This window comes from Motacilla alba, chromosome 3 (genome assembly GCF_015832195.1).
Source record: "Motacilla alba alba isolate MOTALB_02 chromosome 3, Motacilla_alba_V1.0_pri, whole genome shotgun sequence".
In the NCBI taxonomy this organism is placed as follows: Eukaryota; Metazoa; Chordata; class Aves; order Passeriformes; family Motacillidae; genus Motacilla; species Motacilla alba.
The window spans coordinates 39,690,950-39,715,894 of NC_052018.1; the positions used below are offsets into that span (position 1 = coordinate 39,690,950).

At 39.6% G+C, this 24,945-nt stretch overlaps 1 protein-coding gene and 1 long non-coding RNA gene across 5 annotated transcripts in view; one reads left to right on the forward strand and one right to left on the reverse strand.

Annotated features, from left to right (window-relative positions):
* The window catches only part of GPR63 (G protein-coupled receptor 63), a 29,382-nt gene extending 20,672 nt beyond the window's left edge, over positions 1 to 8,710 (reverse strand). The window contains exon 1 of one of the 2 annotated variants that reach the window (XM_038131897.1): positions 8,343 to 8,710. The gene's annotated coding sequence lies outside the window, so the exon portion shown is untranslated. Of the gene's footprint in view, positions 1 to 7,771; positions 8,321 to 8,342 lie in introns of those variants that run through there. The other variant, XM_038131898.1, reaches the window with a different exon arrangement.
* A 48-nt stretch (positions 8,711 to 8,758) lies between these two features.
* Positions 8,759 to 24,945, forward strand: LOC119698995. 3 transcript variants are annotated; one of them, XR_005256322.1, is made up of 6 exons: positions 8,759 to 8,976; positions 10,428 to 10,499; positions 11,938 to 12,099; positions 12,300 to 12,438; positions 21,130 to 21,272; positions 23,206 to 24,945. It is a non-coding gene; the product is annotated as an uncharacterized LOC119698995 (long non-coding RNA). The 3 variants fall into 3 exon arrangements; XR_005256321.1 differs by lacking the exon at positions 12,300 to 12,438 and having other exon boundaries at positions 8,812 to 8,976; XR_005256320.1 differs by having other exon boundaries at positions 8,844 to 8,976; positions 11,938 to 12,438.

Consider the following 24,945-nt stretch of genomic DNA (forward strand, 5'->3'; position numbering starts at 1 on the left):
ATTCTCACTGCTCTGGTTTGGAAAGCTGATTCCCATACTGAGAATATCTTCCACCAAGAGTTTCAGAAATGAAAATAATTCATCTTTGTTTCACCATGTCCAGCTGAAGAGGCCTTCAGAACTGCACCTGGTCAATCAGTTCTCTTAAGACTTTTCCAAGAGAAGTAATTTACAAAACCTAGAATGCAATGCCATTAATGATGGCTTAAAAAAACCTGATGAGAGTTGATCACATTACAAAATAGAGCCATTTGTCTTAGAAGTACTTACTCTTCAACTTTTTGCATCTAAAACTATAAACATCATCTATAGAAACTAAGCTAAAAATCTAGTCCACAACAGTAACTTTAAAGAATAAGGGTGTAAAAATAACAGGGTCAAAATATTCAGGATATCCAGGTGAAGAACTGGATAGTAACTAGCAATTTCCCAATGAAACTGGATAACATCAGACCTTCTATCACAGGATGAATGGATACAACTTAAAATCACAGAATGTGTCTTAAACATATACCATTCTGCATGATTTTGGCAACTTCAACCTTGCAAAGTTACGTAGAATAGAACAACCATTGCCTGTATCTCAAACACTCATCAACAGCAAGCCAGTCTTTAATCGACAGAATACCTCTGGCATGCAGTGAACCATTTCAGTTCTGTAAAACTTTGTGTGACTCAGCTGTACAGTGGTGGCACACAAGTCCTCAGTGCCTGACCTGCTGAAAGCCATAAAGAGAGATTTGAGCAGGCTGAGCAACTGGGTAGCCCTTTGGGCAATGGTTGACAAAACTGCTAAGTGCTTATCAATATGAACCCCCGACCTCAGACCTTAGGGAATTCCATTTCCTTACCAGCATCTGGTTTTACACACACCATCCCTCTCCTCCTTTTCTTCCTACTAGGGCTGAGACTGATCTCACCTAATTCAACACAGCTTTGAGGTAACCACATAAGCTTACTCAGCAGTCAGACAGAATAGGTATTTCTGGAAAGTGAATTCACCTAAATCATTTCATGTGCCTATTTTATTTCTCTTGTTTTGTAACAGTACTGTATACGAACACCTCTGGGTACCTATAATGGTCTGCACACGTCTGCCTGAAAATCTGACTCATGATTCTATATAAGAGTAACATAATGCTTAATAGGCACATTCTGCAATTCTGTAGTTTCAGCAAACTACAGAAATTGCCCTGTCAACAGCTGACACCAGCCTCCCCAAGGAGTGATTCACAAGGGCCCCTCTCCCTGGAGTTCAGATGCTGGGATTCTCAGTGTGCTCTGAAGCTTGCCAGGATCCCATGAACACTGTAACTGAATCAAGATAACCCCTCTTTCCCATCATTTCAGAAGTTTGAAATCTTGGAAGACCACCAAAGTGACTGGTCAGTCTCTGAACCAATGCCTAATTCACACTCATTTATACTGGCATCAAGAAACAAAGAATCTGATTGTTTATTCAAATAGCTACATATCCAAGAACAGAGACAGACTTTGCCAACAAAAAAACCCAAAGAGAATATTCCAGGGCTATTTTATTTTCAGCCTTGCTGAAAATAGCTTGAAGTATATCACCATATTGGCAGTGTACCATGAAGATGCTTTCTCAAGTCTATCATTTGTGGCAGCCTTGAAAACACATTTAATCCAGTTCATTTGGATCTAACAGTTTAACAGCATAAGTGCTATTACCTGAGATTTCATGCTTTGATTTGGTATCTCCAGAAAAGATGAATGCAGTCGGAAATTGCCTTCTTATCAAAATGAACAGAATCGAGAGGGAAAACACTCCTAACTTCAGTCAGCAAATGCACTAAACCCCATCCCTATCGTCATCATAAATGCAATGGAAATTTCTGACAGCAGAGGCAGATGTCCCAATATCAGTAATGCATAGTACAACTTCTCCCTGTTATAAATACTCTCAACATGCCTTATGAGTCATTATTAAATATTGCCAAATTTCTTTTAAATGTCACCTCCTTATCATAAGTGACACACTTGGAGCTTGAGCAGACATGCTGAATGAATTCAGTTGTGCAAAGGATAGAATTAGCTTTTCTCAGCTCTACCAACTCACAAACTCTTCAAACCAGAAATAAGGCACGAGGTGGGAAGCCCTACTGCAAGTTAGTTGATTTTGCTTCAAAAATAAAGAGGCAGTTCCTTTCCAGGCCACATGAATTTTCCCAGAGTACTCAAGCATATGAAGGTCCAGGGTACTAGTGGGCATGTGTGCACTGTTGAGAGAATGGAAGCAAAAATACAGCACACTCATTTCTTCTATGTTTCATAATGTGTCTTCGGCTAGATGTGGGAAGTTTGGATTTTTGTTTGGAGATTTACTTTGGTTCTTAAAGTCATTTTGGTAATAGGATGAAGCACGGGAAATTTGGGTATGAATTTTAAATCATTATTTGAAGTTTATATATGCAAAATCATATGCACATTTTGTTAGTAATATCAAAATATCATGTGTATATGATGTACAGTGCTTTTAAACACATCCACAAGTCTCATATAAGACTCAAGAAAATGGTCTAGAGAAAATTCAGAAGTGACAACTGACAAAAGAGTCAAAATCAAAATGATCAAGTAATAAAGGGCTTGTTGGAACATCTACTGAAAATAAGAACTTAATCAAGATATATAATGTGTTTTCAAATTACATTTGAAGTCTTTGACAAAAAGAAAGTCATGTCTATTTTTCGCAAGGTATCAGTCTCTTTCTATCATTATACAAAATGAACCTTTTACAATCCTTTGAAAGGAATAATTTCATGAACTACACTACTGATGTGGAAAACTAGTAGCAATAACCGCTTCTAAGTAGTACTAGGTTTTGAAGTTCTAAGACAGCTTTAGAAAGATAGGATTATTAGTTCACAATTTGCATTAAAATACATGCTTTCTCTTCTGCTTTGTTGCATGGTTTTCCCCTTGTGCTCAAAGCAATCAAAACCTCTTGTTTGTGAAATTTTCTGCCCTCGCCCCGTCACTTTTTTGCCTTTTTAAAAAGGCAGGATAACTTGCACAAGACAGTAGGGTAATGAAGATAATTTAACTTTTCCTGAAGAACTGAGATACAGAGATGAACATCACCACAAAAGAAATACACATTGAAGTTAATTATAAAGCATTCAGGATAGGCTGCAAGTAAGACATGTGATCATATATTGAGCAATGGCAAGAAAATAAAGGACTGGAAAGGTGCTCACTAAGGACTAACCTTGCCTTAACGTAGCTGGACAGAAAGGCTAAGAGCCATTGGGACTCTAATGATAAAAAGCACAGAGACACTGAGCAAATAATACAGCCATAGGTAGAATAAACTACTTTCTGAACAGGCTTATTTTCTCCCCACTGATTGTGCCTGAAAGGCTAGTTGAGACTACTTAGTCAACGTAGTACTCTGTAAATCATTTCTAACAGAGCCTGCAAAAGTAGTCAGTGGGTTTAAATTTGCTATGCAGGGGGTCCATACACCTAATAAGGTGGGGAAAAAAAAAATCACAGGATGACAAAGCTGTCTTTCAGAAGCCGAGCTTGAAGACTTAAATTTACCTCCTAAACCACCAGCATTACATTTACCTCCTAAACTACCAATGAGGTAGTCACCTGATGGAAAATACAATGGATGGTCATGTGTGAGAAAGGAGAAATTTCAAACATCTCATCTGATTCAAAAAGCAAGGCTAGCAAAAGACTTTTATTTTGCCCCCATAAACAAAAACGTAATCCAACTGATTTGATCAGCCTGGTATTAAATAAGGTGTGCAACCATGGCTGGAACAGAATTGTTTTTTATATACTTGGCAAAAGTTATCTATAGTCCTAAAAGAAAGTGAGCTATTAAGTATTAGAAAAAGATCTGTTGCTTTTAAGAGCATAAGAACCTCATTCTTCTTGGAGGTTCATAGCGAAGGACAAGGACAGTCCACACAAGCTACAGTATGGTAACTTCAATTAGGCCTTAGGGAAAAAACTTCACAGCGACAGTGGTCAAACACTGAACAGGATACTCACACAGGCTGCACCATTTCCATCCTTTGTGATTTTCAACACTCAAATGGACGTGACCCTGAGCAACCTCATCTAACTTTCAGCCAGACTCATCTCTGAGCAGAGAGGTGGCCTACATGACCTCCAGAGATCTCTTCCAATCTCAATTATTCTGTAGTTCTGTGCCCCAGCCTCAGTTCACCTAGGTTACAACACTGATTATTTCCTCACTACAACCTGCAAAAGCCAAGCATTGGATCTGAAAGCCAGTTTCCTCTTTGCTTTCTAGACTTGATCTGCTTGGCCCGCTGACCTGATCCATGCAACTACAGGGCTGCACGCTGGATTAGGACAAAATAGTCACACTGGCCAAATGAAGTGACTAGCAACTACAGTTTATTAAATCAACAAAGAAAAGGATGTGTCAGAAAAACGTAGAAAGCAGCAGGGCAATAAGATAGCCCAGGAAGAAACAGGTAAGTAGAATATTGCAGGGAAAACAACAGTAAAGTCACCAGACAGAATCGCCCACAGAATTGGAACGGGGCATCAAAGCTTCAAGTCAGTTATATTATATGACAAAAATTAGAAGGGTTATTTCATAACAAATGTATAAAGACTGCTATCTCTCTTAATTGTCAATCCACCTATGGATCATAACCTACCACTACATTTCAGACAGTTACAGCCTGAGCTGGCATTTAGAGGTTCTAAGTTTGCTAATGACATCAGAAATGATCAAAGATACCCCAGAAAAAATACATCTTTTGCGTCTATTTCTTTTAGGGGTTAAAAAAAAAAAAAAGCACGAGAAAATTACACCCAAAACTACATCCAAAAACTATGTTAAAAAATTAGTCTTCAAAAGTCAAGCTCTGAAGACTTGAGAAGTAGCAGTTAAACCCTCTGACTTCAATTAAACCCTGTGACACAGGCTTTAATTACATGACTAAATTCCACTTATCCACACAGAATCCATCTTCTTCCAGAAGATCACCAAGACAAACAAGAATTCAAAACCTTGCTTTCTCCACAATTATTGTATGCCACCATGTTACATTTAATCAACATGATTCACGCCCTGCTTCAGTAACTACAAGGAGGAGAAAATCCAGGAGAGATGCAAAAGTCATAACCAGTCACCAATTTTGGTTGCCTTATTCGAGATGCAAAGCATTGTGAAAAAACTGGGTCCTAGATAGTATAAGGCACAGTTCCCACAGGCCACATCATCATTACTTCAAAGCTTTAAATTTCCAAACTCTTCTGCGCTTATGTGGTCTTGATAATATTCTTTTAAACGCAGCTTGTGTATAATAAACATCTAAATTGAGGTAAATTAGGTTACAGTTATGCAAGAGATTTCTCAAAGTGCCAGTCAAACAAGTGGGACTCCTCAGGTACCTCTAATATATGTTTAAGTGCAATACACCTTACTGAACCAGTGCTTTTACACAGGCAAGGAGGAAAAAAAGATAGCTCACCTTCCTCCTAAACTACGCACAGAAATAGCTCAATATTAAGAATTGTATTTTATGAGGTTTCATTCTAATGACATCAACAGGAATTTCACTGTGCCAAGCTGCCTGTTTGGGAAAGTACTTTAGAGCATTAACCCAGTCCCATGACATACTTCAGGCTTACGTAAGTATCTAAGTATTATCCTCAGCTGGAAATGAGATGGTTAAACAATTTCACTATTCAAGTTCAAACTGCGCTGCTATCTAGGTTAGCAAAATAAAGATTGACAACAAATTACACAGATAAAAATACACCATTTTATTAAAGTATTTTATATGTCTATGAGAGGCAGCATGATCTGACAGTTTTTCACCTGAAACTCTAATTCTGGATACTACAAGTAGGATTTCTTAGATGACAGATACACTTCCTCTTGCCTCACCTAATTTTTAACAACTAAGTCTGACATCCTTTGAAGCATTAAAAAACAAAACAAAAAACAACAAACCCAACTTGCTCTGCCCAACTTGCTACTTCTAGCAAAATGACTATGGAAGTTCCATGTGACTGCAGGCCAAGGACCTTCACATCTAGCCATCAGGACTGCTTATGGACATGCATTGCCCTAGGAGTACATTCCCAGACAACCAGAACAAGTCACATAAGCATCTTCCTGACCCTCTTTACCTCTCCCTTACAGACAAGTGGGAAAACCACCAAGCCTTCACCTACTCCGTCTTCAACCACATGCACAAGCAGAGAAAAAATGAAGAAAGCAGTCCTAGCACTTTTAAGCAGCCGACTATGAAAAGCAGCATTTTATAGTGCCAGAGATCCTCAATGCAGGGAAATTAAATCACTACCATTGAGTACAGAGTTAAGGGAGGCTATCCGCACACAGAAGACGTAACAGATAGACTACGGCCACACCAGTAAACCAAGCAATGCCAGGAATCACTCCCTGGAAATGGAATTCACTGTCACACAGACTGCTGATCTGCCACACACCAGCACAGCATCCTTCAAACACAGGGAGCTACAGGTCTCTCATGCAAATTTCCTGTTCTGGAAGGCAAGAGAGTTAAACAGCATTGACAAGGGCTAACCCACAGCACTTAGCTGCAGAACCAGCAAATGGTCTTGGGTGCATTTCATTGACTGCAGAGAAGCAATCACAGCCTCTCCAAGCTTTATCTGCTCCTATTCCTAGAGGAATATTTTAAAAGTGGCAGATGCAATGATGAAGCACACAAGCAATGCCTGATCAGCAGCATCTGACAAGAGTCACCTACGCATTGTAGCGCACAAGAAGAAAAAATTAGAAACTCAGAGAGTTCGTCTTGCCTTCTTCCTGTTTCCTCTGAGTAGGCAGACATTGCATGTGAACTAGTAATTTCCAGAGTCACATTTATTTTCTCACTTTAAAAAAAAAGTTTTATACATTTAGAATACGTTCTTACAGTAAGGCTACTCTTTAATAAAAGAGTAAGGTAGAATAGCTAAGAGAATGTACTTTAGAGTGCTGATCATTTGCCAGTAGATATTTCAAAGGGAAGTTATTTAGAAATTACTCTACTTCTAATTACTAGTCATTACCAAATATGCTTCTGTAGACTAAGAATGAAATTACTAGTGGGTTTATACTGATATGCTGGAGCTACAGCAGCGTTGATGAATACATTTTCATAACATATAACTGTGCAAAAACAACAAAAACTCCATATTTGACACCTGACAATATGCAACTATTCTGTGCTACCAATCTTGAAACAAATCTCTTTGACATTTCTTTACATTTTCACTTAACTTGAAACGGTCTATTTAAAACTGCCCTTTTCATAATCTGATGCTTCTGATGCCTTTGCTCTAATGTTAGAATGTGTAATATGCCCCATAGAAAATGCATTATGTAAAACCCATTTGCCACTGCTTAAGCATTCATTATCCATTTCAGTAAGGACAAACAATTTTGTTTAACAACCTTCTTGGGCACTTTCCAGCCATGCCTAGCTCTGACCATTGAAAATTCCTACGTTATCTGTATCTTTCTGTGAATTAACTGTTCCTTGGCAAAGTGGTTTTGTTAATTTACAATAAAAAGTTTATTGTGTGCTTTGTTATATATATGTGTGTACATATATATATATACGCACACAAGGCTGTACTGCATTTGACTTTTACAAAACAAGTTTGGAACACCATGTGGCACACCCAAACAAAAATCAGACACACTTTCGAGCAGATGAAAAACAATCAAAACCAAGCGAGACGTTTCTATTTCTTTTTTGCAGGAGCGACACACACACACCGTTCCGACACCGGCGGGCTCAAGAGTTGAGCAGAAGCAGCAGCCTGATGAGCAGGTGACAGCAAGCAGTCAGCTCCCCCGTGCCTCTAAGCAGTGTCCCGGAGAGCCGATCCCGGGGAGCCGGCGGGAGCCAGGCCACCTCCCGGGACGGAACCCCGGCCGGAAGCGCGGCCCCCGCCCGCCGCCGGGGGAGGAGGAAGCCCCCACAGGCGGCTCCACGGGCCCCGGGACGCGGCCGAGCGCGCCCACCCGGCTCCGGCAGTGCTCCTGCCCCCGCTGCCCGCCGAGGGCTCCGCCGGGAGAAGAGACGCCCGGTGCCCACGCAGCCTCCTCGGGGCGCCGACCCCCGAGCAGTCCCGGCCCACGGGCACGGACCCACAGGGCTAGAACGCCTTCCCGGGGGTGGGACCGCGGCTTGGGGGAAGCGGCACAGCCGTGGGCGCTCCCCGCGGTCCCCAGCGCAACTCTCCCCGCGCTCCCGCCGCCCGTCCCGCCGCCCCTCGGCCGGGCGGAGCAGCAGCCGGTCCCGCGGAACTGCCGCGGCGCGACGCGGCCGCTCGCCTCGCCTCACCTCACGGTGTGGCCGGAGCCCTGCGGAGCCCGGCGGAGCACAAGCCCGGCCTGAGCCCATCCCTCCAAGAAGTTTCCTGCCATCACAGCGGCCGGGGAAAACAAAAGCTTCAGAGCCGGGAGCGGGAGGAGAAGGAGGAAGGGCAGCGCAAGCAGAGAAGTGAGGGGCATTGCTCGCGCGCCGCGCCGCTGCCCCCGGCTGCCGACTCCCGCGGAGGGCAGCCCGCTCAGCGCCGCCTCCCCATTTGCTTCGGCGGCGCCTCTGCTGCCCGGGCAGCGCCGCGGAACCGGCGGACCGAGGAGCAGGCGAGCAAGCCAGCGCCTCCCCCGCTTCCCTCCGTCCGTCCCTGCCCGCCAGCCGGCAGCACGCCCCGTCCCGCCCGCCGCCGCCGCCGCAGAGCCCCGCCCGCCCCGCGGCTCCGCCTCCCGGGGGCGCGCGCACGCTCCGGCCGAGCGGCTCCCACCGCCCCCGGTGGCCGTGGGCGCTTCCCGGCGGAGCGGCCGCGCCACCCCCGTGCCCCGCGCCCGGCGCAGGCTGGGCTCAGCACATCCGCAGCCCCCCCGTGTCATTTCTCATCGCCCAGCGCCGAGCAGGCTGTTCCTGTAAAGTTGAAGGCGTCTCCTTAAAAATCCAGGTAAAAGATGCTGAGGAGCAGGATTAACAAATGCAGAGGAGCGCTAAGCCTCCTGCCAGGCAGGGACGTAAATACGGTATGCGCTTAGTGGTACTGCAGTCCTGGTGTACGTAAATGGAAAATTAATATATTTCTAAGCGTGGCTTTGCTATATAGGGTTGTTCCAGCTGATTTTTAAGGACCAAGACAAAGCGTTGTGTCTCCTCATTGCCCACACAGCTAACTTGGTAAGGAGGATCTTCCAAATAGGATGTAGTTGCAATGCTAAAGTTGTTTAGCGAGTGGCATTGGCAGCCATATCACCTCCAAACTGGGATAGGGTGACTCCTGATTCTGAGGAGGGCAAGACCATAGATGATCATTTCAGGCCAAAGTCTACATGGTTCAGGGTAGGTAAGGTAATTTTAAGTAGTTGTTTCAATATATTAATATGTATTAGTGCCGAGACTATACACTCACTATATCATATTAAATGGCCATAAAATGATGCAAACTGATACGAAAGATATCTTTTCTTACAAAGCTTGGTGTCTGAAGGAAGAATCTTTCACACTCCCTATTCCTATTCAAAGTGCGTTTACCTGATTGCTAGCAAACACCTTTCTCTCTACATCAGATCACAACTGAGCAAAGCGGACTCAGACCATTAAAGAAGAGGATAAGGAAGCTTCTCTTTCTCCCAAATGGATCTCTTAAGCACACAGCTGATGGGGTGTCAGCAGAATGCTAGCAGCTACATCTAATCAAAGCACTGATATTGCTTTGATTTTTGAGTAGTTCAACTCTTGATTGAGTTCAGCAGCCCCGCACCCACAAGGCTATGGCTGGGAACTGCAAGGCAGAGAAAAAGCAATTCTTACTGTCTTCTTTACAAAATTCTTGACTGCGTAAAATTATTTCTTTATTCTTAGATTTTCTTTTACAAGTGGGTGTCAGCACTATTTTTCGGTTGCAATTTCCCATCATAGTTAAGTTCAGTTCTCATCACTGTTAAGTTCTGCTTATCATTTTGAGTGCAAAAGAAAAGACCTAAAGGAACCTGTGGGATTTGTTTTTTGGGATGCACTCTGAACTCCTCTCATCTGAAATAGCCACAACTAACCTGCCCTGCAGGGGCTTCGGATTTGTCTTGTTGTGGTTGGATAAAGTTTTTAAAGCATTTTTCTAGCATAGGGGAGACATGATATATTGATTCAATTTGAAAATCCTCAGATATTATCACTGCACTCCATCTTGTGGAAGAGACAACAACATGTTTTTAAATGGTTCTGTAGTGGTTTGAGTAATTAAACCTAACAATGTTTGGTTCGTACTGCCAAAGCAAAGAACTACATATAGCAATGGATGCGAGAAGTTGGTTAAGTCTTAATTTGCCTAATTGTACCCAGTGGATTTCTGTAATTGTCCCTTGGTTTTAGATATAATCTTCACATATTCTTTGTTTTGGAAAGGAGCTTTAGGAAAGCATTCGAAGAGCCTAATTTGAAAAGTGGAACTAAAGAAGAAAAGAATCTGCTTTCTAGGTGAGGCTGCCAAGGAGCTCTCCAGATTTGGGAGAAATTTGGGGATGGTGATCCGTTGGGAATATGTGGCTGGGGTAAAGACTCTGCTAAGCAAGATTGCTCTGTAGGAAACTTACTGGGTTTGGGGTTTGGTCTGTGTGGTTTTGGTGGGTTTTTGTTACTCCTGTGTTAAGTACAATAATCCAGTTTTATCTGGACAGTGTTTTGAGGATCACTATCTTGTCAAAAAAAAAAAAAAGAAAAAAAAAAGAAAAGAAGTGATGAGATTCACTCATGTATTTCTGAAACTGCCTTTCATGGCTTGTGACCTTTTTCCCCTTGATGTCTAGTGCTGCTTTGGGAAATTAAAAATAGGTATTGAGGCAACAACTGTGAACCATAGCAGGGGCATAGTCATACATACCTGTGTCAGACCAGATTCAGAGAAAATTGAGAAACTTATCTGAATTCACTGCTGTAAAAAGGTTAACCTTATAATAGTTGCCCTAGGACAAGCTTGAAGATAAAGCCATTTAACTTTAATGAATAACTTAAAATACAAAGGGCTAGTTATTCTAACCATTCCTGGGGCGGAAGCAAAAAGGTTTTGTTGAAAAAAAGACTGTAGAAAAGCTTAGTCATTCAGACCCAAAGAAGCAGGGAAAAACAGGTCTTGCATGGGAAGGATTTAGGAGAAAATTCTATTGTACAAATGAGGATCCTCTGAATTACCTCACCCCAGAAGTAGTTCCACAAGGAGACTGAACTTAATTAGCAGCCATGAACTCTGCTTTTCGTTTTCTTTTTCTTTCCTTTTTTTTTTTTTTTTTTTTTTGTGCCCCATAACTCTCCCGTTTCTTGCAGTAGCAGTAATGAAGCACTGGCCTTTTCTGTATCATTTACCAGGGAGGGGGTTGGACAACAGCTTGCTGAAGGCTGGTGTGCTTTACTCCTCCAGACTGAGCTGTCTAGTAGGGTTGAATTGATCTAACTAATGCCTCAGTGCAAACAAGGCCTTGAAGGTGGAGTGTCTCTGTCCACTATTCTAATAGTGGAGACAGGCCTCATTAATTCCTGATGTATACTAAAGGCAGGCAATCTTCACTGAGTACAGTATTTGTTAGCCTTTTCCAGACTCCTTGGTCATTTTCCTAAAGCAATGACTCACTACTCCATCACTGCACTGATTACATTAAATTGTTACTATTATTACAATGAAAGTAACATAATGTTTATGTTAATTCACTTTGTGCGCAAGTGCCAGAATTCTCGTAACAGTCCTCAATTGAAAGAAACCTACACAAGCATTATACTTTTTGATATTGTAGGTAAAAACTTGGAGCAAATAACCAGACCTTTTTGTGAAACCACTAGTATTGTGTGAGGGGAAATCAAGACATTACTGCTCTTGAGTATCTGCTCCAGTTCAGCCTCACAGATTCATTTTGCTTTCTTACAGAACAGAGTAATGTTGGGGCAGGGGTATCAGGGAAGATTTCCCCTAAATGAAGTCTACTTTTTCAAAGCATTCAACATGGAGGATAAAACAATGAAGTTAGGTTTGGGGGTATTTCCAACAGTAGCAAGAAAACATGCAAATGAACAGAAAAAAAGTCAAATGGTAAGTGAATTTATATTTGCATTTATTTGATTAAGCAGAGAGTTGTACCCAATCCCAATAGAGTCTTGAGTTTCAAAACTGCCTGTGAACTCTGTGCCCAGGAGAGATTTCAAAATGTAGTTTCTGCTATATGCAACATAAAAAACCCCTTATCATCCTTTTTTGCCTGCTTTTTTCTTTGTAATGGAATGAATTTGAAGACATGAAAAAACACAGTATAGTGTAACAAGGAGGAGGCAGTACTGAGGTCTGACCCTGGTGGATTATTCATGTGCTTGAAGTTACACAAGTATTTTGTTCTGCTTACCACAGTAACTGGAGCAAAGGAAGAAAGACTGGGTGAGTAAGGATTATAGTGGAAAAACAGGCTGCTATTTTGAAATGGAAATTTATGACATTGACCTGAGCATTGGTGCAGAAGGCTGGCGAATTGGAGCTCAGTTTGAAATGTAGCACGAAAATGCTTTCACACCTTTTGCCTAGAAAAATTAAATCCTCTAGAGCTGTGTTTGCAATGGAGGACATATAATCATTTCCTCACAGCTTCATTACTTTGTTTTCTATCCTGTTTTCATTCTGAGAGGAAGAGAGAAAGAGAAAGCATGCCAACAAATTTTTTTCTCATTGCCAAGCAAATAGGAGATAGTTTAGTCTACAAATCCAGGTATTGCCACACATTCAGTGTCTCTTGTCCTCTTTTGGCCATCCGACTGCTATTGAAGTAATTCCTCTTGTATTTTTTATAACAAAGATGAAAAGATGGTCAACAAACCTCTCAAATTCACCTGCCTCTCAAAGGCCATTTGCTGCTTCAGCTGCTACTCTTTGCCTTTGAAGCAAGATAAACCAGAGCTCTATTGCATCTGTGCACCATCCACATCAGCACAAAAAGAATGTTTGGGGAAAAGTCAGCTTTCAATTTCCAGTCTAGAAGACCCTGTAATGTTTGGGCTGTAACTTAAGTAACTTAAATCCTTCAGTAATTTTAATAATTTAAGGAGCTTGGGGAAGTGGAGGACATAGCACAGAATAGTCTCCAACGTGATATTTTGCTCTTAATTTTTTTGCTCAATTCTGAGAACCATGTATATTCATCCCATATCCTAGTTTTAAGAAAGGAGTGAGACTCACAACACTTCTCTTCATTTGAACTCTCCCATAGTAGAACCAGCAAACTTCTTCTTGCAGTTAATATGCTGGACAGGGAGGCTACATCCAGTATTACTGAAACTGATAAACTCTTTTTAATTTGTTACCTTTTGTTCTGTCATCCAGGAACCAGGGGCAAATAATATTTCCTGGATTTCCTAGAGAGAAACTATAAACTTTCCCCTACTCTCTGCCCTCCCCTCCTCCAAGTTCAGTGTTTCCCATGCTTCCATGATTAGGGTGTAATAAAAGAAGTGTAGTCTTTTCCCTATTCCAATTGCATCTGTGTCTGGGTTTGGAAATTTGTTATTGTGTCACTTTCAGCCTAGATTTATATGTAGTTCAGTTACTTGATATAATTTTCAGTAGGATCTCTATGATACACAATGGTATCTCTGTTTCAAAACAGGGTTCTTTTACTGATAACATAGGAATTAAAATTAGCAACATTAGTTTTCAGCAAATCCTTTGGGATCCTTACATTACAGTCTAGTGAAACTGGCTGGAATGATTTTCCAATGTCTTTTCCAATGTGAAGGAAAGTATCTACAGTGTAGTGTCTGAGGGTGTCCAGTTTTTTGTTCAACTACACTCTAAGAAAAGAGTCACAAAATAGGACTTCTGCCACAAGCACCTTTCTTTTGTGATGGCACAATTTTGGTAATCTAATTCTGTGCATCATGTTAGATTTGTTGCCATTCATTCATCAGCAAATTTGACTTTTAGAAGATGCTAGAAGTGAAGATGGACAACATAGATGATATTTATTAGAAACATTTTCTTTTCTTTTTATTCAGAACCAAAATCAATGCCCCATGAACTTAATCAACTTAATCTTATGAAGTTATCTTTATAATAAAAGAGGTTTCTCAACTAGTGATGAATCCTTCACAGATCCTCCAGTTAAATAAAAATAATGGTGAAAAACTCATTTATCATTGAAAGAGAGCATTACATTAAATAAGATATTATTCCCATTTACCACTGGAAAATACCTGTGTTGGAATCCCTTTTGAACTGGTAAGTAACTTCAGCAAAGAATTAACATGAAATAGTACTTTAAACAAAATTTTCTGTTCAGTCAGTTTAATGAAAATACAAGAATTTTACTGAGATGTTGCACATAATTTTTAGTTCTCTCTTTAAAATAGTTACTACCCTATTTTAATTGCATCTGGGATTATCTAAGTTTTCAAATTCTCTCTAAGTTCCCTTTGTTCTAAATATGCCATAGCATTTTTTGAACAGCACTAGTAACTCAAGAGTGACTTTCACCTGTGGAGGCCTTTACAATTCACACCCCTCAGAGAGAAAAAAAATGTCCTAAGAACATCCATGAGTGGGAAAAATGCCCTACTGAGTTGGACTATGGATCTTTTTTTCTCAGAGCACATATCAGGTATTTTGAGTGTACATCAAATGCCATCTCTCCTCCAGATATGCTCATTGAAGTTCCTGCTTTGCTTTTCCCTCTGCACTTTTTATTTCTACACTTCCTAACCAAGACCCTTTCAAGTTGCAGAATCTCCTCATCAACAACTTCCAGGTCCTGTTGGCTGTTCATGTCACCAGAAGAAGGAAGCTGGATGGAGGGATGCTGGTGACAGTGGAACCTGTGTATATTCATGTCATCATTCTCCCACATTTCCAGGCAGAGCAGCACTGGGCAGCATCCACCTGCTCCTTGGTTAACCTTCAAGAAGTGATGAGTGATGTCAGGGTTTCTCTCCTTCATGCCCTCCAGTTCCCTAGCTCTGTATAGCTCTGTATTTTCAGTGCTGTAACTCTTCCCTTTCTATCATTTGTTGTTTGTTGTTGTCTATTTTTTGTCCTTGTTTTCATTACCTATAGCCCTCTCCCTCCCTTGGGGGTCTTCAAGGTTTTGCTTATACAAAATTCTGTTTTTCTAAACAGAAAAGTAAATAGAAACAGCAGCAGTAGGAGAAACTGTTTACAGAGTGAACACAAGTTTGGCCACCGTCTTCAAACTCTTTTTTTTTTTGTACTCCCCTAGCTTCTGTGGCTCTTACAAAGGTAAATCCTTGCCTAGTCCTTTCACTGTCCTCTTTTTTTGGACTTGTATGTGAACTTATCCAATTCCTGTCTGAACTCATGGCTGGGATCTGCTTCTACAATGTCTTTTGGCAGCAAGTCCAGAAATACATTAGCCACTGTAAAGCAATGTGTTCTTTTTAGCTGTTTTAATTTAATTCCACTGAATGAACCTAACTCTGAAATTTGATGAAAAATATTCATCCTTATAGCCACCTTCATGATTTCATGAAGCTTGAAGAAGTTTCACCACTGCCTTCTCCCAGCTGAAAATTTTTGAGTCTCATCTCCTGAGACAGCCTCTCCCTTTAATCCCTTTAATAATTTCAGTTGTCTTCTATGTAAATTCCCTACCTTTTTCATGTCCTGTTCCAGATATTGAGACCAATTTCTTTTTAGGACCCATGAACTTTTACCATCTTTTGTATAATGCATGAACATGTCTCTTGATCCCAGTGCTGTATGTCTTCCAAAGGAACAGCTCTGCCTGGAGTGAAGTGGAATTCCTATTTAAATAAGCTCAAACATATCTTTGTTATAAGGTAGATGAGGTTAAAAAAAAAGTAGGTTCTAGCTAGGAAGATGGTAGAGAGAGCAAATTAGAGTAGCTTTTGCATCAGCACTTGAGACCTAAGATTGAAAAGCCAGCTGCTTATTTTGGGGCTGTTTATCTCGATGCTGAGTATGGAAAGAGGAGAGAAAGGGGTGTTCCTTAAGGATCATTGAAGTCTTCATAGATTCTGATTTTTTTTCATAATTTCAATTCCAATTTTTTAGATGCAGAAGTGCCAAAAGTGAACAACTAGGTGAGATTTTTATTGGAGACTTTTATGATATTGTGTTGTTTGTGTGTGTATGTGTGGAGATATCCCTTATATGATGCACTCTTTGACTTGAAGGCCTTGCAGTAGAGCTCAAAGAAAGAGAAAAGATGAGGAAAGAAATTTTAAAAAAATCTGTTTTCTTTAAAGAAGTAATTGCTTTCTAGAAATCAGGCATTTTGCATATTACATTTTTCTTGGCACATTAGCTCTTGTCAATTCAATATTCATATAAAGTAACAGTGTAGGACACCTGTAAACGCAATTGTACAGACAGCAGACTATTCTTTTATTAGGTTCTTTGCTATTTTAGTTTTGTATTTTAAAAATCCAGACATTTTAAATCCCATTTTATGACGAATAAAAGAAGGTGTTATCTTTTGGGGGTTTTTAGGACAAGTTGTAAAATATCCGAAGAATACATAAAATACCTATTTAAAAATTAATATTTTGACACTGTTCTATTCTTGTGAATGCTGATTACTGGAGAGGAAAGGATTGGTAATGTGAGAGCCCTATATCCTTTTAAAGCACTTTTGTGTTATTAAAAGTAAACAAGTTTGAAGAATGAACCTTTTACTAATGATCAGCATATCTTCTCCATTTTTGTGTTCAAATAGACCAGCTGACACCAGATTTTTTTTTTTTACAGCAAAGTTGTGTTTTGACTAAAAAACTTGATAAAGCCATCCTTTTATCAATTTCAGATCATGCTACTGAAGCATATTTCTCTGGATTGCTCTACATAAAGTCCTTTATAGTATTATGATTGATGCCTATAAGTACACAGGCAGCGAGATGGCAATCACCAAAGAGGGAGAAGAGCTATGAATAAATTTAGAATATTTCTAATAATCAGAAGAATCAGGTTCTGGAATAGTTTTCCAGCAGAAGTATTGGTGGGATGATCTTTCAGTACAGAGATGACATATGTGATTTCTAGCTCTGCCAATTTAATCACAAGACTGTAACACAGCCTGCAGTCTTTATTTCTTGTGCAGAACCAAAAAATAAAATCCCCATTCCTGAATTCCACAGTCTAAGCATCCTACTGTCCGTGTGGGACATAGCCTCATTTCTGATTTAGGGATTGAAAGGAAAAAAATCTACATTCTTCTCCGCTACACCTTGCCTGTGAGCTCTTACTGAGCTGTGGATTATTTAACATAACTTTTGTGAAAGCATCAGTGGAAGTTTTAGACAGGATTGTTTTTCTGCTGGAGGGCACTGCCATCAGAGTAGAGCTGGCAGAAAGGCTCATACAAGAATTTCTTATTTTCTTCAGCAAAAGGTCAGCCAAGATTAGCTCAAAATACATTAAACAGTAGGTTAAACTATGCCAGCTGACTTTGTGCAGAAGTAGATTAGGAGTGCCCACAAAGGCCATTCCACAACTGAGCTCCAGAGGCAAGTGAACTCAGAAGGAAAAGACAGCTTCTGCCATTTCTGTGGTGACTGACACAGTTCAGTAGCTGTATCCATGCAACCAGTTATTTCTGCTTCAATCTGAATTACAGTCTCCTTGCAAAGAGGACCACTGAAATATTAGGCTTGTAACATTTCTGGACAGGTTGAAAACATTGTGCTTCCAGATATATGCATTCTGAGATGCTTTCCTGTGGTGCACTGAGAAATGCCTGATAGATGGAAGGAAAAATCAATGGGCAATACAGACTTTGTGCTTGCTTTCATGCTGCTCTGATGCCCATTTTTTCTTGGCCTATTTGGATGGTTCTGTACCACACTGCTGGTCCTTGCAAGTGCTGAAATGCTGCTGAATGGATGCTTGACACCTTGACCAATGAAAGTCAGTAGATCTTTACAGGAGCAAGAAGAAAAATGTACCAGATGATAACATCTGCTTTCCAGCAGTGAGTGAATTATGAACTTCCTAAACCACTTGTTCTTCCTAGGAGATACATCCCAGCTGCTGTGTTTATTAACTACACATGAACTTCTATTTCAGTGTTGATTTTTTGGGATGTTTTTCTACTTTGTTTTAAATCTACCTATGCTTTTGACCTCTGTAACATCTCATGGCAATTAGTTCCACAATTTAATTACACATTAAAAGAAGGACTGGTTTGCAGGACTCACAATGCACTGTAGCTACACATTCCTCAAAGCCTGTTTGCCATTTTAGTGCCCTTGTTGCAAAGTTCCAGCCTACAGAGACACACAGAGAAACTAGAAATTGGAAAGATCTGTTGTATCACAGTGTCAGCTCCAGCTTTAATAGAAAATGTTTCAGTCACAGCTTGACATGATAACATCAATGTACTTAAAAGATACAGCAGGTCTCAGTACAGTCTGCAGGGTGTGAAAACAAAGACTTCTACAGCCCCCAGGGTGTTTTTCCTCAACAGAATGAACAGGGCAGGATTCATTCAACAGGGGTAGAGCTGCTGTAAACATCTGTATTGGAATAATTGATATTTTGAGTAGGCTTGTCATTTTCCTGACCACTGTAGTTCTAAAGATATTTCCTGTCCTTCTTCAACAGTTGCTAGACTAACACTGTGTGCATTTCCTTGTATTGCTAGTACAGAGATTACATTATTATATTAATGAACCACAGATTATAAGTATCTTCATGGGGAATACGGTTGGTTTTTCATACCATAAACATTGGTTAAAGAAGAGGCAACAAATTGGTTACAGTTTAGCACAGTCAGTCTTGAAGTAGAGCTCAGTCTTGAAACAAAGAAGGTAGTAACTCACTGTGGCAATTTTCTAAGGATTATGCAGGATTGTTTCTCACTGGAAACTACTTGATCAATAGTCAGTTTCTTATTTTTCCCTTAATCTTCTTCTGTGTTTCAAAGAAATGGGAAATTAAGGAAGCATTACATCACTTTATTTTAGATCACATTAAAGTATCACAGTGGTCATGTCTAAGATTATATAAATTATAAAATAAAAATAAGAACTCAGAACAACCCATGAATGATTGAAAAACACAGTTTACTCTGGAATAATTCAGAATAAATAAAGATCAGCTAGTTTAAACAAAAACTCCTTCAGTAACCTACTGAGAGCTTTTCCTAACAACAACAACATTAACACTGCAGATTTATTTAATACATGTATTTAGTGCAGTCCAAAGTTGTATACAGATGATGAATGGGACTATTTCATACATCTCTAAAAAACAATCTCTTCTTGAGTAGAAAAATTGTAATTATCAACAATAATACACTGTATTCTGGATCAGCAGTGTGATTTCTGCGTATCTGGATAATTCCATCTGTAGGCAAAATATATGAGCTGCTGTCCCTTTTCCTTTTCTCAGACAATTCCTTCAAATCAGTCCTCAATATTTGATTATGATATCATAGATTTTACATTAACACGGTTTTGGTTTTTTTTCTCAAAGAGGAAAACTATATTATGGGTTTTTTACTCAGGAAGTTTTAAATTCTTCAGTCCTGTTATTGGATGAAAAGTTTTATTTCCATCCTTTTTTAAATGGAAGTTTCTAAGCCTTATGATTGTAGAGAAAATATAAACCTGCAGCAAAGGTTCAGTAATTGTAAACCAAATAAACCCTAGGATCCCCATACTTCTTTTAAAATTCTTTGATGCTTGAGGGCAGTAATACAATTCTTGACAACTGGGATAAAAGACTTTTCTGTGCTTGGAACTGAACAATATTGTAATTCCTACCTCTTTGTAGCCATTTGTTGTAATGAGAAATGACTTAGATGGTTTTATAGCCTCACTTGGCATTCCAACAAACTCATACAGATTAAGTGACTCCAAAGTGAAGATGTTACTTATTTTCAAATGTATGTCCTTTGTTCCAAAGTGCCCTCAATTAATGGGAGCATTCAGTGGTATGCTGAACAAAGACAAAAAGCTTTTGTAACAGATAAAATTTTGAAAAACTCAGTAATTCATCACATCACCTGCCTGAGTTTATTTTACCTAGATAGAAATGTCATACACATTTTAATTAGCACAGTATATACTATTGTTAGGTTTTAAACCAGGTTCAGGTTTTTAATATCTGCTAATATAGGTAGCAAGAAGAATAAATTGCCAGTTTGTAGTTAGCTGAACACAAAACTGGCAAAATTTGGTACAGGGCAATTACTTAAAAGAACTCAATTCTATTGACCCAGATCTCAAAGCTCATCATAGGCTTTTTATATACTTTTAACCATTATAAGTGGCTCTGATTCATACATTTCTAACTGAAGCAAGCCTTCCAGACTGCACACACATGAAATCCACCCACCAGGCATATGGGGACTGTGGAGCAAATAAGATACAAGCAACTCCACAATTGTGCATTGACTTGGAGGAAAAAAAATGGATGCCTAATGAACCATTAGCATCACCACAATAAGTTTTGTAAGTCTGGTCAAAGCTGCCCTTCTCCACCCCCACTGAGAATTCACATAGTTAAAAACAGTAAAATGGTTTTATCCAATATTCCTGTTCCTTTTTTTTTTTTTTTTTTTTTTTTAATACTCAACAATAATTTTCAGTGTAATTCTCTTCCAAGTGTTTGTGTTCTACAAAAGATTTTTGTTTCTAAGTACATGTTCTGCTCTGGTAATTATCCCTCCTGCACTGTAATTCAAGCCTGAAAGTTGATTTATTCTCCATGTGTTCTTTTTACAATTAAATGTGTCGCCTTTGGAACTGACATCTGACAAAGCTGATCCAAACAGTTGCAGAAATGTCTCATTGCCTTCGCAGTTATGAGCCTAATTAACTTGTCAACATTTTCCAATGGTTATTTACTACAGATTTACCACAGCTCTAATCAGCTATAGAGGCAGGAGAATAAGGACAATTGGGGTAGGGAGTGTCCTTCTTTGCAGTTTTCTAGTAACAAGTGGACCCTCATGATGCAAGTATTTTAGGATCTGTAGGAGTCAAAATGGTGATGGGTCAGGAAATCACAAAGACGTTTCTTCAGTGCTTGTGATCTGACTCTGAAGCCTACTGAAATTAGTTTTTGTATGAATAATTATTTCATTCTTGGTTATTTCTACAGCCACAGGTAAAAATGAGATTATCCCATCTCCATCTGTCTTAGCATTCTTCAGATGCTTCATTGGCATGCAGTTTGCTTCTTAAATACCAGCTTCTGCTATCTTTGTTCATCATATCTCAGAATACTACAGCTGCATAGAAAAGGTAAAAACAGAACAAAATGACAACATAAGCTATTGTTCTGATAGCATTACTCCCTTTCATAATTTGCTTTTTGCATGTATGCTGTATCACCCAAACTAAATTACTGTAGATCCTCTTACGGAAGTATCACAATTAAAGTTGTATGATTTAAATATACCTAGAGACAGCAAGGCACCTTGCTGGAGAGCAGGTCAGTGCACCTTGCACTTTCTGGAGCTGTTGAAAAGTGCAGATCAGAAGGTGTGATCTAGCCCGACACCTTTACAACAAATACTATGTTCAAAACACCTTCATTCTTTTATGAGACAATAAGCAACTACTCCCTTTGAGAGGGCTCTGCTCTCACACTGCGGATCTGTTTCCTTCTCTGCAACCATCAGAGCAGCAGAGCATTCCGTCCTGGCAGGGGGACAGGAGCAGCAGCAGCACTGGTGCTGCCAGAGGTTCCCAGCAGCCTCCTCCTGCTCTTAGGTCCATCACTGCCCACTAGTGACATGATGGTACCATGGTGTTGGTGGTGCCAGATGGATTGGGAAACACATTCACTGTCAGGGTTCATCAAAACCTGTGATATTCAGAAGGTTTGGCACTCGTTGAAAAAAGGCATCTCTGTGAGTGTGATTATTTTCAAACCTTGCCGTAGTGAGAGGAGATGCTTTGTGTCTGGGAAAGTATGTATTGTGTTCAAACACAAAATCATGTTGATCTGTCCATAGATAGGTCAAGTTGTAATTCTGGTTTTAAGATAATTTGAGTTGCAATTTTGTTTTTAAAATACCTAGGAGTTATATGTAATGAATATAAAACTAAAGCTGTTTCTTTTCCCAAGAGGGCGCTGTGGCTGAGTGGAAACCATGGTAACTAGGGTGGCACAATGCTGGTACCTTGCTCCTGAGTGATAAAAATGCACGTAGAGTAGTTTTGGGCTTAGCAACAAAAAGGTTGGGTTTTCAAATAGCTCCCTCTAGCCCTCCATTACAGCTGCCACCCTTGTCCTATGCAGTATGTATGCCAAGCTTCATACTTTCATGTTTGTTAATCCTTTAGGCATTCAATAAGCAGCAGAAAATACATTCCACACAAAAGAAAGTAATTTAATTTTTTTGGCTATTGCTTTAGAAGAATACAAAACTCAGATCTCTTCCCTGTAGAGCTTTTTGTGAACTATGACTCATCCTTGCCCAACATGTTGGATGTTCACTTTAATTAGATATGTGCATCTAAAGATTGTTGTAAACACTTGCTGTTAATAGCATATTACTCCCTGTTCGACAGTGGGAAATATAAGCAATCCTAATACATTTAATACATTAAACTGTACATTTTAAGTCATGTTAGGGCAGCACACTGACAGAAATTGATTACAAAAATTCTCTAATTAGCATATGTTGGCTGCCTTACAAATCATGTTGGCATGAAAAATTGGAATAATGCAAATTTTACTCTACAATGATGCTTAAATATGTCATAAACACTAAATATTGTTACACAAATCTTTGGTATCTACCTATGTGGTAAATCTGGATGGAGATCCACTTTATAATAATGAGTGAAAAGAGATAAAGTATTGCTACTTTCTTGTTTGTGATGGTACCTGTGAAATAGGCTAACCTTTATAGAATCACAGAATAGTTTGGTTTGGAAGGGACCTTTAAAGGTCAAAGGTCATTGCACCCTTCTGCAATGAGCAGGGACATCTTCAACTAGATCCAGTTGCTTAGAGCCCCATCCAACCTGACCTTCAGTGTTTCCAGGGGTGTGGCAGCCACCAGCTCTCTGAGTAACTAGTTCCAGGGTCTCACAACCCATGTCAAAAAAAAAAAAAATATTCCTTATATCTAATCTACATTGACTCTCTTTTAATTTAAAGCCATTCCTTCTTGTTATATCACTGTCTGCCTGTGTAAAACGTCTGTCCTTTTCTTTCTTACAGGCCCTCCTTAAGTACCAAAAGGCACCTATAAGGTTTGCCCAGAGCCCTCTCCACGCCTCTCCAACACCAACTCTCTCATTAGGAGAGGAGCTCCAGCCCTCTGATCATCTTCATGGTACTTCTCTGGACCCATTCTAACAGGTCCATGTTCTTCCTCTGCTGAGGACCCCAGGCTGGATGCAGTACTCCATGTGGGGTCTCGCTAGATTGGAGTAGAGGAGTCCTCCCTTGACTTGCTGGCCACCCTTCTTTTTCATTTCACACACACTTATTTTCCTCAGTACAGGCAGGTGAAATGTCTTTATACTTAGCTGGGATCTAACCCACCCACACACCAGTGCCAGCATATGACACAGCACAAATTGATGATCCAGAGATTTTACAATCTCTCTCTTGGGAGATTGTAAAAAAGAACAGGAATATTATGTCTTTCCAAATGTGGCTTAGCATACTTGATTAAGCTTGACTGCTTTCAAAATCTAATACAAGAATGATAATACCATGTGGTTTTTTGTGTATATGTCTTTCTCTGTTGTGCAGAAATGAATCATATTTGTCTGTAAGCAACATATCTTTTTTTCTCTTTTTAAAGTTCACTGACATTTACTGACTCAGGATGTACAATATTTCATAACCATAATGCTATATCACCATGTGTTAAAAGGAAGGCTCTAGGGTGTTAGACTGACTTTATTAACATCATCTGTACTTTAAGAGTGTTTTCACACAATCAGATCAATAGCACATGATTTAAACATTATTGTGCCTTTTACTGCTCAGAAATCTTCACAGGGTACCACTTCACACTTTCACAGAAGAGTATATTTCAATGTTTTTATCTGTTAGCCAGAAAAATCCCTGAACAAGAGAATCTGAACTAGTCTTATCTCTGAGAAATTTATAGACACCTTAGTGTTAATCTGAAGACCTAATTGTACATACTTTTGATGACATGCATCATTTCTTTTGGTGGAAACCTGACCATTTGTGTAAATAAAGACTAATATCTAAGCTGCACCATCAGGACTTGAGAGTCTAGGTCATTCCATTCACTTAATGAGGATAATGGTGCACCCCTGCACTGGCACAGGCTGGACTTCACCTTTTCTCCCACAGCCCTTTGGTGGCAGATCAGAATTTTTTGGCTTTCTTTTACCTTTAATTTGCACTTAAACACCTGCCAGAAAGACAAATGTATATATGTCACAGGAGTATCAGATGGTCTTTCTGGAGTGATTTAAATGACATGACAACAATTTGGTGTATGCTCCTAAGGCAATGATCAAAACAATAGCAACCACATTTCTTGTGTCTGATGTAGACCTGAAGCATTAAGAAATTGTGGATTTTTTTGTGTGGTGTCATTAAGAAAATGTGGGAGAACATGAAAGTAAAATGTCACCTCACTTATGCCTTTCAGTACTATTAAAACATAGAATCAAGGCATCTTAACAGTCTGTAACAGATTTGTTTCCAAATATTTTATTAAGTTTGATGCCTTAGAAAATGAATAACAACTGTGGATCTTTTAAGCATGTAATAAATGGAAACAATTTTCAGAAAGTGTTCAGACTGTAATGTGGATCCTGTAACCTTATTACCAGAAAATGTTACTACAGAGGAGTTGCTAAGAGAAGAGGAGCAGTTGTGAGCTTATGTGTAATTTTTCTACATTACTGTTCATTAAATAAAATAAGACAATATTATTTCCATTGGTAAACCACAGAGAAAAAACAGGAA